Source organism: Tamandua tetradactyla, chromosome 14 (assembly GCF_023851605.1).
Source record: "Tamandua tetradactyla isolate mTamTet1 chromosome 14, mTamTet1.pri, whole genome shotgun sequence".
In the NCBI taxonomy this organism is placed as follows: Eukaryota; Metazoa; Chordata; class Mammalia; order Pilosa; family Myrmecophagidae; genus Tamandua; species Tamandua tetradactyla.
The window spans coordinates 48,551,374-48,566,035 of record NC_135340.1 but is presented as its reverse complement, the minus strand read 5'-3'; the positions used below and the strand labels follow the sequence as shown (position 1 = coordinate 48,566,035).

General features: G+C 36.8%; 1 protein-coding gene, 1 non-coding gene and 1 pseudogene across 7 annotated transcripts in view; all 3 read left to right on the top strand.

The window, feature by feature from the left end:
- Window positions 1-14,662, top strand: part of DPH6 (diphthamine biosynthesis 6) — a 214,355-nt gene that overhangs the window by 47,113 nt on the left and 152,580 nt on the right. The window lies entirely within an intron of this gene.
- LOC143656492 (proteasome activator complex subunit 3 pseudogene) lies at window positions 7,627-13,994 on the top strand (annotated as a pseudogene).
- Window positions 8,229-8,299, top strand: TRNAE-UUC (transfer RNA glutamic acid (anticodon UUC)). The gene has a single exon. It is a non-coding gene; the product is annotated as a tRNA-Glu (tRNA).

Sequence of the window (14,662 nt, the reverse complement as noted above, 5' to 3'; positions counted from 1 at the left end):
AAACAATCCGTCACATACAAGGGAAACCCAATAAGACTATGTGTAGATTTCTCAGCAGAAACCATGGAAGCTAGAAGACAGTGGGATGATATATTTAAGTACTAAAAGAGAAAAACTGCCAGCCAAGACTCCTATATCCAGCAAAATTGTCCTTCAAAAATGAGGGAGAAATTAAAACATTCTCAGACAAAAAGTCACTAAGAGAATTTGTGACCAAGAGACCAGCTCTGCAAGAAATACTAAAGGAAGCACTAGAGTCAGATACAAAAAGACAGAAGAGAGAGACATGGAGAAAAGTGTAGAAAGAAGGAAAGTCAGATATGATATATATAATACAAAAGGCAAAATGGTAGAGGAAAATATTATCCAAACAGTAATAACTCTAAATGTCAATGGACTGAATTCCCCAATTAAAAGACATAGACTGGCAGAATGGATTAAAAAACAGGATCCTTCTATATGCTGTCTACAGGAAACACATCTTAGACCCAAAGATAAATATAGGTTGAAAGTGAAAGGTTGGGAAAAGATATTTCATGCAAACAACAACCAGAAAAGAGCAGGAGTGGCTATACTAATATCCAACAAATTAGACTTCAAATGTAAAACAGTTAAAAGAGACAAGGACACTATATACTATTAAAAGAAACAATTAAGCAAGAAGACATAACAATCATAAATATTTACGCACCGAACCAGAATGCCCCAAAATACGTGAGGAATACACTGCAAACACTGAAGAGGGAAATAGACACATATACCATAATAGTTGGAGACTTCAATTCACCACTCTCATCAATGGACAGAACATCTACACAGAGGATCAATAAAGAAATAGAGAACCTGAATATTACTATAAATGAACTTGACTTAACAGACATTTATAGGACATTACATCCCACAACAGCAGGATACACCTTTTTTTCAAGTGCTCATGGATCATTCTCAAAGATAGACCATATGCTGGGTCACAAAGCAAGTCTTAACAAATTTAAAAATATTGAAATCATACACAACACTTTCTCGGATCATAAAGGAATGAAGTTGGAAATCAATAATAGGCGGAGGGCCAGAAAATTCATAAATACATGGAGGCTCAACAACACACTCTTAAACAACAAGTGGGTCAAAGGAGAAATTAGTAAATACCTAGAGGCAAATGAAAATGAAGACACAACATATCAAAACTTATGGGACGCAGCAAAGGCAGTGCTAAGAGGGAAATTTATTGCCCTAAATGCCTTTATCAGAAAAGAAGAAAAGGCAAAAATGCAGGAATTAACTGTCCACTTGGAAGAACTGGAGAAAGAACAGCAAACTAATCCCAAAGCAAGCAAAAGGAAAGAAATAACAAAGATTAGAGCAGAAATAAATGAAATTGAAAACATGAAAACAATACAGAAAATCAATAAGACCAGAAGTTGGTTCTATGAGAAAATCAACAAGATTGATGGGCCCTTAGCAAGATTGACAAAAAGAAGAAGAGAGAGGATGCAAATAAATAAGATTAGAAATGAAAGAGGAGACATAACTACTGACCTCACAGAAATAAAGGAGGTAATAACAGGATACTATGAACAACTTTACGCTAATAAATACAACAATTTAGAAGAAATGGACAGGTTCCTGGAAAGACATGAACAACCAACTTTGACTCAAGAAGAAATAGACGACCTCAACAAACCAATCACAAGTAAAGAGATTGAATTAGTTATTCAAAAGCTCCCTAAAAAGAAAAGTCCAGGACCAGACGGCTTCACATGTGAATTCTATCAAACATTCCAGAAAGAATTAGTACCTACCCTCCTCAAACTCTTCAACATAATCGAAGTGGAGGGAAAACTACCTAATTCATTCTATGAAGCCAACATCACCCTCATACAAAAACCAGGCAAAGATATTACAAAAAAAGAAAACTACAGACCAATCTCTCTAATGAATACAGATGCAAAAATCCTCAATAAAATTCTAGCAAATCATATCCAACAACATATTAAAAGAATTATACATCATGACCAAGTAGGATTCATCCCAGGTATGCAAGGATGGTTCAACATAAGAAAATCAATTAATGTAATACACCATATCAACAAATCAAAGCAGAAAAATCACATGATCATCTCAATTGATGCAGAGAAGGCATTTGACAAGATTCAACATCCTTTCCTGCTGAAAACACTTCAAAAGATAGGAATACAAGGGCACTTCCTTAAAATGATAGAGGGAATATATGAAAAACCCACAGCTAATATCATCCTCAATGGGGAAAAATTGAAAACTTTCCCCCTAAGATCAGGAACAAGACAAGGATGTCCACTATCACCACTATTATTCAACATTGTGTTGGAAGTTCTAGCCAGAGCAATTAGGCAAGAAAAAGAAATACAAGGCATCAAAATTGGAAAGGAAGAAGTAAAACTATCACTGTTTGCAGACGATATGATACTATATGTAGAAAACCCAGAAAAATCCACAACAAAATTACTAGAGCTAATAAATGAGTACAGCAAAGTAGCAGGCTACAAGATCAACATTCAAAAATCTGTAGCTTTTCTATACACTAGTAATGAACAAGCTGAGGCGGAAATCAAGAAACGAATCCCATTTACAATCGCAACTAAAAGAATAAAATACCTAGGAATAAATTTAACCAAAGAGACAAAAAACCTATATAAAGAAAACTACAAAAAACTGTTAAAAGAAGTCACAGAAGACCTAAATAGATGGAAGGGCATACCGTGTTCATGGATTGGAAGACTAAATATAGTTAAGATGTCAATCCTACCTAAATTGATTTACAGATTCAATGCAATACCAATCAAAATCCCAACAACTTATTTTTCAGAAATAGAAAAACCAATAAGCAAATTTATCTGGAAGGGCAGGGTGCCCCGAATTGCTAAAAACATCTTGAGGAAAAAAAACGAAGCTGGAGGTCTCGCGCTGCCTGACTTTAAGGCATATTATGAAGCCACAGTGGTCAAAACAGCATGGTATTGGCATAAAGATAGATATATCGACCAATGGAATCGAATAGAGTGCTCAGATATAGACCCTCTCATCTATGGACATTTGATCTTTGATAAGGCAGTCAAGCCAACTCACCTGGGACAGAACAGTCTCTTCAATAAATGGTGCCTAGAGAACTGGATATCCATATGCAAAAGAATGAAAGAAGACCCGTATCTCACACCCTATACAAAAGTTAACTCAAAATGGATCAAAGATCTAAACATTAGGTCTAAGACCATAAAACAGTTAGAGGAAAATGTTGGGAGATATCTTATGGATCTTACAACTGGAGGTGGTTTTATGGACCTTAAACCTAAAGCAAGAACACTGAAGAAGGAAATAAATAAATGGGAGCTCCTCAAAATTAAACACTTTTGTGCATCAGAGAACTTCATCAAGAAAGTAGAAAAACAGCCTACACAATGGGAGACAATATTTGGAAACGACATATCAGATAAAGGTCTAGTATCCAGAATTTATAAAGAGATTATTCAACTCAACAACAAAAAGACAGCCAACCCAATTACAAAATGGGAAAAAGACTTAAACAGACACCTACCAGAAGAAGAAATACGGATGGCCAAGAGGCACATGAAGAGATGCTCAATGTCCCTGGCCATTAGAGAAATGCAAATCAAAACCACAATGAGATATCATCTCACACCCACCAGAATGGCCATTATCAACAAAACAGAAAATGACAAGTGCTGGAGAGGATGCGGAGAAAGAGGCACACTTATCCACTGTTGGTGGGAATGTCAAAGGGTGCAACCACTGTGGAAGGCAGTTTGGCGGTTCCTCAAAAAGCTGAATATAGAATTGCCATACGGCCCAGCAATACCATTGCTAGGTATCTACTCAAAGGACTTAAGGGCAAAGACACAAACGGACATTTGCACACCAATGTTTATAGCAGCGTTATTTACAATTGCAAAGAGATGGAAACAGCCAAAATCTCCATCAACAGAAGAGTGGCTAAACAAACTGTGGTATATACATACGATGGAATATTATGCAGCTTTAAGACAAGATAAACTTATGAACCATGTAATAACATGGATGGACCTAGAGAATATTATGCTGAGTGAATCCAGCCAAAAACTAAAGGACAAATACTGTATGGTCCCACTGATGTGAACGGACATTCGAGAATAAACTTGAAATATGTCATTGGTAACAGAGTTCAGCAGAAGTTAGAAACAGGGTAAGACAATGGGTAATTGAAGCTGAAGGGATACAGACTGTCCAACAGGACTAGATACAAAAACTCAAAAATGGACAGCACAATAATACCTAATTGTAAAGTAATCATGTTAAAATACTGAATGAAGCTGCATCTGAGCTATAGGGTTTTTTTTGTTTTTGTTTGCTTGTTGGTTTGTTTGTTGTTGTTTTTTACTATTACTACTACTTTTGTTTCTTTTCTTTATATTAACATTTTATATCTTTTTCTGTTGTGTTGCTAGTTCCTCTAAACCGATGCAAATGTACTAAGAAACAATGATCATGCATCTATGTGATGATGTTAAGAATTACTGAGTGCATATGTAGAATGGTATGATTTCTAAATGTTGTGTTAATTTCTTTTTTTTTCTTTCCGTTAATAAAAAAAAGAAAAAAAAATAAGTTAACAACAGGCAGCCAATAGAGAATTCTCGTTAGTGAAGGTATAGATTAGAAAAGGGATAGTTGATTAAAATCCAGGAAAATTTAGACATAAGGTAAAGAGAACAGGTAGATAGGCTAGCTATTGACAGAGGAGTATAGATATATTTAGAAGTAGAAAATGAAATGATGAAGGACTGGTCACAAATAGCTTGTATTTTTCTGTATGAACTTGGAGATGAGATCATTTACCTCGAATCAGTAGAGGTTGTAGAAGTAATTAGGGGTTTTGAGGAGAATTTTAAATATTTGGAATGATCTCATAGAGAAAAGGAAACTAGAATTGAGGACTGCCAAACTGCCCAGACCCTAGGGATGGTTGGAAATCAGCTATTTGAAAAGGATACGACCTTCAGGATTTAACATCATTTATAATGAAAAGAAAACTAGGGTTGTTTGGTAGATAAGATCACTTTTTAGGAAGCAGGTAACATATGTGTATATCAAAGGTAAGTACTTTATGATGGAATATATTAAAAAAATCGTTCCAGAAATCATGGCAAACGAAAATTCCTTTTTTTTTGGAGAATAAATCTTTCATACTTCAGAATAGGTGATACCAAGTTAATATGAAGTTAAATAAATGCAGGAATCCAAGGAATACATTTTCTGGGTAACAAACCATAGATGATAGAGTCACTTTTATGATAGTCACTTAAATAGATCAGTGATGAAAGAATAGCATACCAGAAAACAATTCATAGAGTAAAACAAATATTCTTCCCACTTTGATAATAATTGGAATTAAGTAGAAATAGATGCCTAACAATCTACTTAAATTAAATAGAAACAAAAGAAGATATCCGCAAATGCGTTAAATACATGTCTGCATAATGACACAGTGTGGTGAATTTTCTTTATTTATGAGTTGTTTCAAGAAAGAATTAGTCTTGTTAGGTTTTTTTACTTTTCAAATATTACTATTTAAATGTTTTCCTATATTTAATTTATAGAGCAATTTTCCTATTTTTTAGTAATTGAGAGTAATCTTTAAAATGCAACCACTAAAAAAAAAATACTGCCATTTGGACGGGCCACGGTGACTGAGCAGGCAGAGTTCTCGCCTGTCATGCTGGGGACATGGGTTCAATTCCCAGTGCCTGTCCATACAAAAAATAAAAAAACCAACAACTGCCATTTAATGCATTAACTTATATTTTAAAAGATTAAAAAATACCTCAGTGCGAGCTGTTACTGTTTTTTTCCTCTGGGAGAAATCGACTGCTTATGGTTTGGATCTGTAAATTAGAAAACAAGCCTCTGGGGGATTATTTTGTTTTGTTTTGTTGTTTTCTCTCACTTGTAGTTATTACTCAAGGTACCATTTAATGCTTAATTTTTTTTAACTTTTAAAAAAATTTTTATTGATAAAATAACATACAAGCACATATGTTCTTAACATGCAAACATTCCATACATGGTATGCAATCAGTGGCTCACAGTATCATCACATAGTTGTATATTCATCACCATGATCATTTTTTAGAACATTTGTATCACTCCAGAAAAAGAAATAAAAAGAAAAATGAAAAAATTCATACATACCATACCCCTTACCCCTCTTTCTCATTGACCACTAATATTTCCATCTATCCAATATATGTATTTTTTTAAATTTTGATGTTTGTTCCTTTATTATTTATTTATTTTAAATCCATATGTTTTACTCATCTGTCCATACCATAGATAAAAGGAGCATCAGACACAAGGTTTTCACAATCACATAGTCACATTACAAAAGCTGTATCATTACACAGTCGTCTTCAAGAAACATGGCTACTGGAACACAGCTCTACAGTTTCAGGCACTTCCCTCTAGTAATACACCTTAAACTAAAAAGGGGATATCTATGTAATGCCTAAGAATAACCTCCAGAATAACCTCTCGACTCTGTTTGAAATCTCTCAGCCACTGACACTATTTTGTCTCATTTCTCTCTTCTCCCGTTTGGTCGAGAAGATTTTCTCAATCCCTTCTTGCTATGTTCCAACTCATTCTAGGATCTTTTCAACTTTTGATTGAGGCAAATTTGAATATATATGGAAGGAGAGAGAGTAGCTTAATAAATCCCCATATTCCAGTCCCCCAGTCTAAATAGTTTTCAACTCATGTCATGTTTCACATCTTTATTATAAATATGTAAAAGTCCAGAATAGCATTTAAAATTAAGCATTGTTTTGTATAATCATATTTTGAAGGAGTAAATTGGGTTTTTCCATACAGCTAAGTGAGTATTTTTAACCCATTATTTTAATTTTTTTCCATTTAGGAAAATCACAGCTTCATAATACAGGTCATTATCAGAGAGATTATAGTTAAGTATATCTTATATAAATTATATAAGTTAAGTTCGTCAGTCACCTAAGCTGAATAAGGATTGAACTTCTCTTGGGAGTGCTACATGCTATATAATTAAATTGGGTTAGTTAAAGTCCAGGTTGTGAGCCATCCTTGACCCACTGAGTAGTCCTTCATGCCCTGCTTAGGAAACCTCTGAGTATACTTTAAAATATTGCCACCCTTCAAAGCATTTGAATGAAATTAAAATCAGAATGACTTCCTACATATTTTTTTTAGAGGTTAAACGTAGTAATTTTAGTTTCTCAATTTTCTTAACACAGCAACAGAAATATCAGAATTTTGCATTTGGTTTACTTTTCAGAAATATATTTGATATATTTATGAAAAAACAAACAAACCAACCACTGAACTGACTTTCCAGTAATCAGATCAACTCAATGGTTCCTCAATTTTTTTCTCTAAGTCTGTAATAGACTAAGGCTTTTTTTTTTTACCAAAAAGTTGAAGAAAGGTTATGTGAGACATAAAGAATCCTAGAAAAAGTTACAGTTGTCAAAAATTGACTGTATTTCAGCATTTTGGAGGATTAATAGAATGTTTGATGGTACGCTAAAATTCTGAACTAACAGGAAGGCTACCTTTGCATTCATGAAAACCATTACTTTAGATATTAATAAGAGATACAGTTTTCAGTGGAAAAGTGACATCAATGTAAGAAGGAGCTTCTGATATTTTTCTATATCTTGGATTTTTATTTTTGTAATTATGGCATTAGGGGAAATATCTTGTGGACAGAGAATGGGTAGTGAGATAGAGAAAAACGGAGAAATTCATGTAATGTATAATCAAACTGTGTCCCATTTTATTTAGTGTTAAAAAATAATTATCAGGTGCATGGGTGGTTCAGTGGTAGGATGTTCACCTTACATACTGAAGACCCAGGTTCGATTCCCATGCACACAAAATAATAATAATAATAATAATAACAATAATAAATTATCACAAAAAAGGAGTGCATATTAAAATATGCTGGCTTGAAATTTATTCTTAATAGAAACAAAACTGTGGGAGATATTACAGGTTTTTGTGAGTATAGTACCTTGCCTATATTTAGGTACAGCCTTCTGGTGAATAACTATGCAGCAGAAATGATCAGAACTGCTTCCAGGATGATAGTTTGAGTTATTAATTAAATCACAAAAGGATTCCTGAGTTGTTAGATACTTGTTCTTGAAAACAGCCCTAAGGGTGCATGGGTGGTTCAGTGGTAGAATGCTTGCCTTTCATGCAGGAGACCCAGGTTCGATTCCTGCACCATGCATTCCCCCTTAAAAAAAAAAAAAATAAACAACCCTAGAGCAGGCAGCCTTCCAGTGGGCCGACAGATGCACAGAGAGAGAGAGAACCAGCAAGCAGTGAGGGAACCATGGCAGGCGGTCGAAATTTCCCCCACCCCTCTGGCCCCCATAGCACCTCTGGTCTCTAGTGGAGTGGACACAGCCTGGCCTGGCTATAATCTTGTTGCTGAAGGTTGATAAGGAAGTGAAGATCAAGGTTGATTCTTTCAGGGAGTGGATCATAAGCAAGGCGGAAGACTTGGTGGCAATTTTTTTTCTCGAAAAAGTTGTTAGAACTTGATAGTTTTTTGAAGGAACCAATCCTAAACATCCACGACCTAACTCAGATCCACTCAGACATAAATCTCCCAGTCCCTGACCCCATTCTTCTCACCAGTTGCCGCAGTGGACTGGATTGTCCCACTTAGAAGTGAATGCTGGATGGGTGTTAAGAGGCTGTTCTAGTTTGCTAGCTGCCAGAATACAATATACCAGAAGCAGAATGGCTTTTAAACAGGGAAATTTAATAAGTTGGTGGTGGTTTACAGTTCTAAGGCCAAGAAAATGTCCCAATTAAAGCAAGTCTATAGAAATGTCCAATCTAAGGCATCCAGGGAGAGATACCTTGGTTCAAGAAGGCTGATGAAGTTCAGGGTTTCTCTCTCAAGTGAGAAGGCACATGGTGAACACAGTCAGGGCTTCTCTCTCAGCTGTAAGGGCACATGGTGAACACAGCATCATCTGCTAGCTTTCTCTCCTGGCTTCCAGTTTCATGAAGCTCCCTGGGAGACGTTTTCCTTCTTCATCTCCAAAGGTTGCTGGCTGGTGGACTTCTCGTGGCCATGTCATTCTGCTCTGCTCTCTCTGAATCCCTTTCATTCTCCAAAATGTTTCCTGTTTTATAGGACTCCAGATACTTACCAAGACCCACCCAAATGGGTGGAGACATGTCATCACCTAATCCAGTTTAACAACCACTCTTGATTAAATCACATCTTCAGGGAGATGATCTGATTACAGTTTCAAACATACAGGATTGAATAGGGATTATTCTGTCTTTATGAAATGGGATTTTGATTAAAACATGGCTTTTCTAGGATCCATACATCCTTTCAAACCAGCGCAGAGGCCTTCCAAGGAACCAGGGTGTTTGTGATGCCCAGTGAGATGCTAAAAAGCAACCAGCAACTGGTGGACATTATTGAGAAGATGAAATCTGAGATCCAGTTGCTGATTAACAAATATAACACAGTCAAAATGTGGGTGCAGCTTCTGATTCCCACAATTGAAAATGGGAACAACTTTGGGGTGTCCATTCAGGAGGAGATAGTTGCAGAACTAAGGACCATTGAGAGTGAAGCTACATCTTACTTGGACCAGATTTCTAGATATTATATTACAGGAGCTGAATTGGTTTCTAAAATAGCTAAATATCCCCATGTGGAGGACTATCACTACATCATGACAGAAATTCATGGGAAAGAATTTATCTGCCTTCGGCTCTTCATATCAGAACTAAGGAATCACTATGTCACTCTGTATGACATGATCCTGAAACATATTGAGAAGATCATATGGCCCCAGAGTAGCAATGCAGAGACATTGTACTGAGGCCAGGGCCAGGGGACTCTGTGAGTCTGGCTCAAAACTGACAAGGCCTTGTTTTGTTATATGACCATCATGATGGGGAAACTGGCTGGAAATAGTAGTCACACCACTCTCTGTTTTAAGTTAGAGTCTAATGAAACTCTCAACTAGTTCTGTGATGTGTTTACCTCTTTTTCTTCAGGCCTCAGGAACTGACTCTTCTGTTTCCTTCCCTAATACCCCACACCTCACTTGTCCTAATCTCTGGAGAACTCCACATTTGTGCATGTAGGATGTTGTCACAGCATGCTTCTACTTTCTGTCTCCTTTCTCTCTTTCCTGTGTCTTGGGCTTTATAGATCCTTCCTTTTTGTGATTAGTTGGTTAGAAGCTGAGGGAACTGGAAGGAAAGTGTTGAGTGTTTCCGAACTGGGGCAGAAGGGGAACCCAGTTCCTCTCTTCCTGACATAAGGTTAGTGTCTCTTGCCTCTGTGAGACATTAGACCCTCTCTGCCGTAGTTCCTCTGGTGGTGACTTAGGTTTCCCGTCTGCTTACAACTCATCTTGAACCTGGTCAGGCAAGAAACACCTTAGAACTTAAGCCTAGCTCCTTCGGATGTTTTTGTAATGATGATTTTCACACTTATATCCATGCTTGTGCGCACACACACACACACACACACACACAGGCATGCAGACACATGCCTTCCTACTCCATTATGTAATAGCTCCCCCTCCTCCGAATGCTGTCACACAGACTCCTTTCAGTAGGATGATTGTCAAGTCATCTTGGTCATCATCCACCCAGACCAAAGTCTTGGGCCCAACTCCTCTTCTGATATTGTAGCCTCTTGGTACCTAAAGTGAGGAGAACTGAGAGATAAGAAATAGAGGGATGGGGAAAGCACCTTTCCTGTGTAACAAGGGTCCTTTTTTGGTGTTATTGCAAATGCTGGTCCTCTGACTGCTCATTGCCTCTTCCTAAGCCAGTTATAAATTGGGGTGGGGATGTCTGCAACTGTGAGGTTCAGATGCTGCTGTTGTTGCTGGGCTTTCCTTTGGGGAAGTTTTGCTCTTATTTATAACATTGTACTTCCAAGGAAAATAGTCATTTGTGTATGTATATGTGTGTACATGCACACATTGTATGTATGTGAAAATCTGCTGGGCAAGTCAAAACCATAGAAGAGTTGCCTCCTATTTCTGGAATCTTCCAGAGAAATCCTTTGTTGTTACAAATTTTGTGTTACTCTTTATCATTCCCCAGATTTATTATTCTGCTACTAAGAGAGTTGATATCTGTAGTCAGCCTGCCAGTGACTCTGTATCATTCCTGACTTTCATTCTTCCCCTTATCTCCATCTTCCTACCTTCCCTCCTCCCTCATCATATCTCCATCTGGGATGCATCTCTATAGTGTATTATTCCCAAAATGCTATAGAGAAGGAATCAGAACAGTGTCTTCCCATGAGCAGTACTTAGTCACAAACCAATTGCATTTTTAGTGGGGCCGTGCTCCTACCTACCCTCTGGAACTCTTCCAGCCTAAAACCCTTCCCTCCTATCACATGTTTCTCCGTTTCCCTTTTTGTTGGGTTGTTCCCCTGTCCCTCCTCACCCTACCACCTTTGGATCGTAATGTAAAATTCTTTTACTATGTCAAGAAATTATTAAAAATACAGGCACTTTGAAAAAAAAAAAAAAAGCAGCCCTAGCGTTCAGATGCACTTCTGAGAAAAGGTTGTAAATGTGAAATTAAATTGACTTTGGTCATATCGAGCTTCTGGTTAGGCTGCAGAAAACATTTGTAAGCATTTGTAAGGTGGAGAGGTAGGCATCAATGACATGTTCATTGACCTTAACAATGTAATTCAACTCATGGCAAGTATAAGTAGGAAGCTTCTGACAAAGGGAAAGCCCTTCATTGTCTTGCCAGGGTAAGATCCCATCATCATCATATGGAAGCAGTTATGATGCAGATTATATTGTAGCTACAATATATTTATTTCTCTGAGAAAATGCAGGCCTTACTTAAAGGATGGGGCAAAAATGTTCCTCATGATCATGACTGGAGTGAACCAGAAAAATATGACAACTCCCTTAAGATTATTAACTATATCTCTTATCTCATTAATTGCTTCACTTCCTTGCACTGTGAAAATTCTGTGACCTTGCTGATACCCAGAAAACTGTGGATAGTCCCTTTGGCAGATGGCATATTACAGCCGGGAACTTCGGTCCTGCTTCTTTTAGCAGTCTACAGCAATTGGCAAGGTACTCCCTAAGCTGAATAGGAAGCTCCCTGGCATGACATACCTACGCTATGCCCAACAGGCAAGCCTGCCAAACACTGTGGCAAGTAAGTGATAAAGCAAGAACCTGACAGACCCATGAACTTGTGATTTCTCTTTTCCTGCTGGGACCAGTATTCCCCTTAATACTCAATCACATTCACCTTTTGGTGTGCCAGTGATTTGGCGTAAAACAACCATGTTGTTGACGTTACAGGTCTCTATCCCTATAATAGTACCCAGGGGACCATCTTTCTTAACTCTTGCTTCTTTGTCTTCTCCCTCCCCACAAACACAGTGGAAAGTGCTTGTTTCACACCTAAACCTTTACCCAAATTTTGTTAAAGGTAGGGGAGAGGACAGAGATATTTCTGTATTTTGTGCTGTTGATAATATTTGCACTCGGCCCAGCTTTGGTGGTGTGAGACAAAGGTGTGAAGTATCATCCCAATGTACATTTGTAACCCAAGGTAATGAAGTTACATAATATCAAAAAAAGAACGTGGAGAAAAATGGGGGAAGGAAAGAAGGAAGTAGGAAGGAAATTCTCTTTGTATGAGTTCTGAAGGCCCTTCTCTTAGACTATCTCATTTGATTCTGTTCATAGTATCTCAGGTGAGAGTCGTCAAGAGCAGAGGGGATAGATAGGGGAGGTGTGTGAGTATGATGAAAAGTTCATCCTACATTTAGTTTTCTAGAACTGGCAAGAGAAAAATGTAGGAAAAATAGGAAAGTATAGACAAGTTTACTTAAGGAACAGCAAACTACTGGAACTCATTACACTAATTGGTACAACATTGTCGGAACGGCTAATTAATTATCCCATTAAATGGGGTTTTGTGTAGCATTAAAGCACTAATGCCTATATATTAACACATAAAATGTGTATGGTATAACAAGATACAGAATTTTACATATACTTTGACAACGTCTATTTAACAGTAACTATGATTGGAGACTAAGAGGGAGTATAACAAAAATAGAGTAACTTGGGATTTGGAGTACACTAGTTGGGGTGGAATGTAATGCTCATTGTGAAGAAATTATAGCATATTAGGAAGTGTCCGTTTGGATTGTTTTTGATTTTTACACTTGCTATGTGGTTGTTGGAATTTTATGGGAATCATTAGGAATCATATGACCCGTTCCCGCCAACAGTGAAGCTTTATTTTCTACTGACAGGTATTTCTTAGCTGTACCTCCTGAAGGGGGGGAGTGGTTGTGATGGGTTAGTGGGGAAGGAGTAAAGGAGTCATGGGTAACCTTACCCTTATGTTTTGACCCCCCTTTTTTTGTATGCTGGATGGAGGGGTCACATTTCATTATTTTTCCATATAATAATGAAATTATTGTAGCACCCTTTGTTGAATTTTTATTTGTTTTGCTTATTTGTTTCTTGGAAAGTGCATGGACTGGGAATTGAACCTACATCTCTCACATGGCAGGGGAGAAGTCTACCACTGAACTAACCTTGTACCCCCAACAGCCTGTGTTTTTAGCTTCTGAATTAAGGGTTGCCTTTAAGCTCAATGGATAGGAGGTTCTAACTATTAATATATTATACTGCATGATGCTATGTTTAATAGTCTTGTGTCTGCACAACCTATAGAAAGTAAAGAGGATGATCTGTATAGTGAAGAACTAATTTCGTATAGGTTTCCTTCTAATAGTGAAAAGAGACAGCACAACATCTGTCAATAATAATAAACTATTTTAACAGATAACAATCTTTTGGTCTGTTATCATCAATTAACTGATGTGTTTGGTGTCTCTGAACTTTGTTGTACTCCTATTTTTTCACCACTGGATAAAATTAGTAGAATAGTAATTATTTCCTAAATAGTGGGTATTTTTAGTAAATTATTTAGGAATAGCTTTTGAATAATGTTAACTAATTTTGAATTAGATCAGTTTTATGACTTGGTTTTATTGTTTTTAATTGTGATTTTGAATCATCCCATTCTCTCCATTTTATTTAGAGTTGATAGGAACTTTGTTAGTTTACAGAGTCTGTAGTTTTTCTTTTCCTTTTTCTCTCAGAATATTACAGGCTGATTAAAAGAAGGTAGGTTTTAATAGCAGTGAATTACTACCCAAATGGAGAAACGCTGTTCTCTCCATTTCTGACTATGGATATGACTATTAAAAACTTAGGAATACTCTCCCTGGGGGATGGAAACTTGCTCCATGAAAAAGAAACCTGTTTAAAAGGGTAAGGGTGATTCTGACTTTGCTGGGTAGCTTTATATTTGGTGTCAGTGTGGTTTTCAAAATGCATAAGTAATTGGGAATTCACTCTTGAACAGCAACAAGGATAAAAATTATAGTTTAAAAGAAAGCCTCACAAATGAAATCTATTTCTTAATATCACATGCTACTTTATGGTTTGCTTTGATTATATTCCTTTCATCCATTTATTCAACACATATTCATTGAGTACTTATTATGTGACAGCCCTGTGCTCGTTGC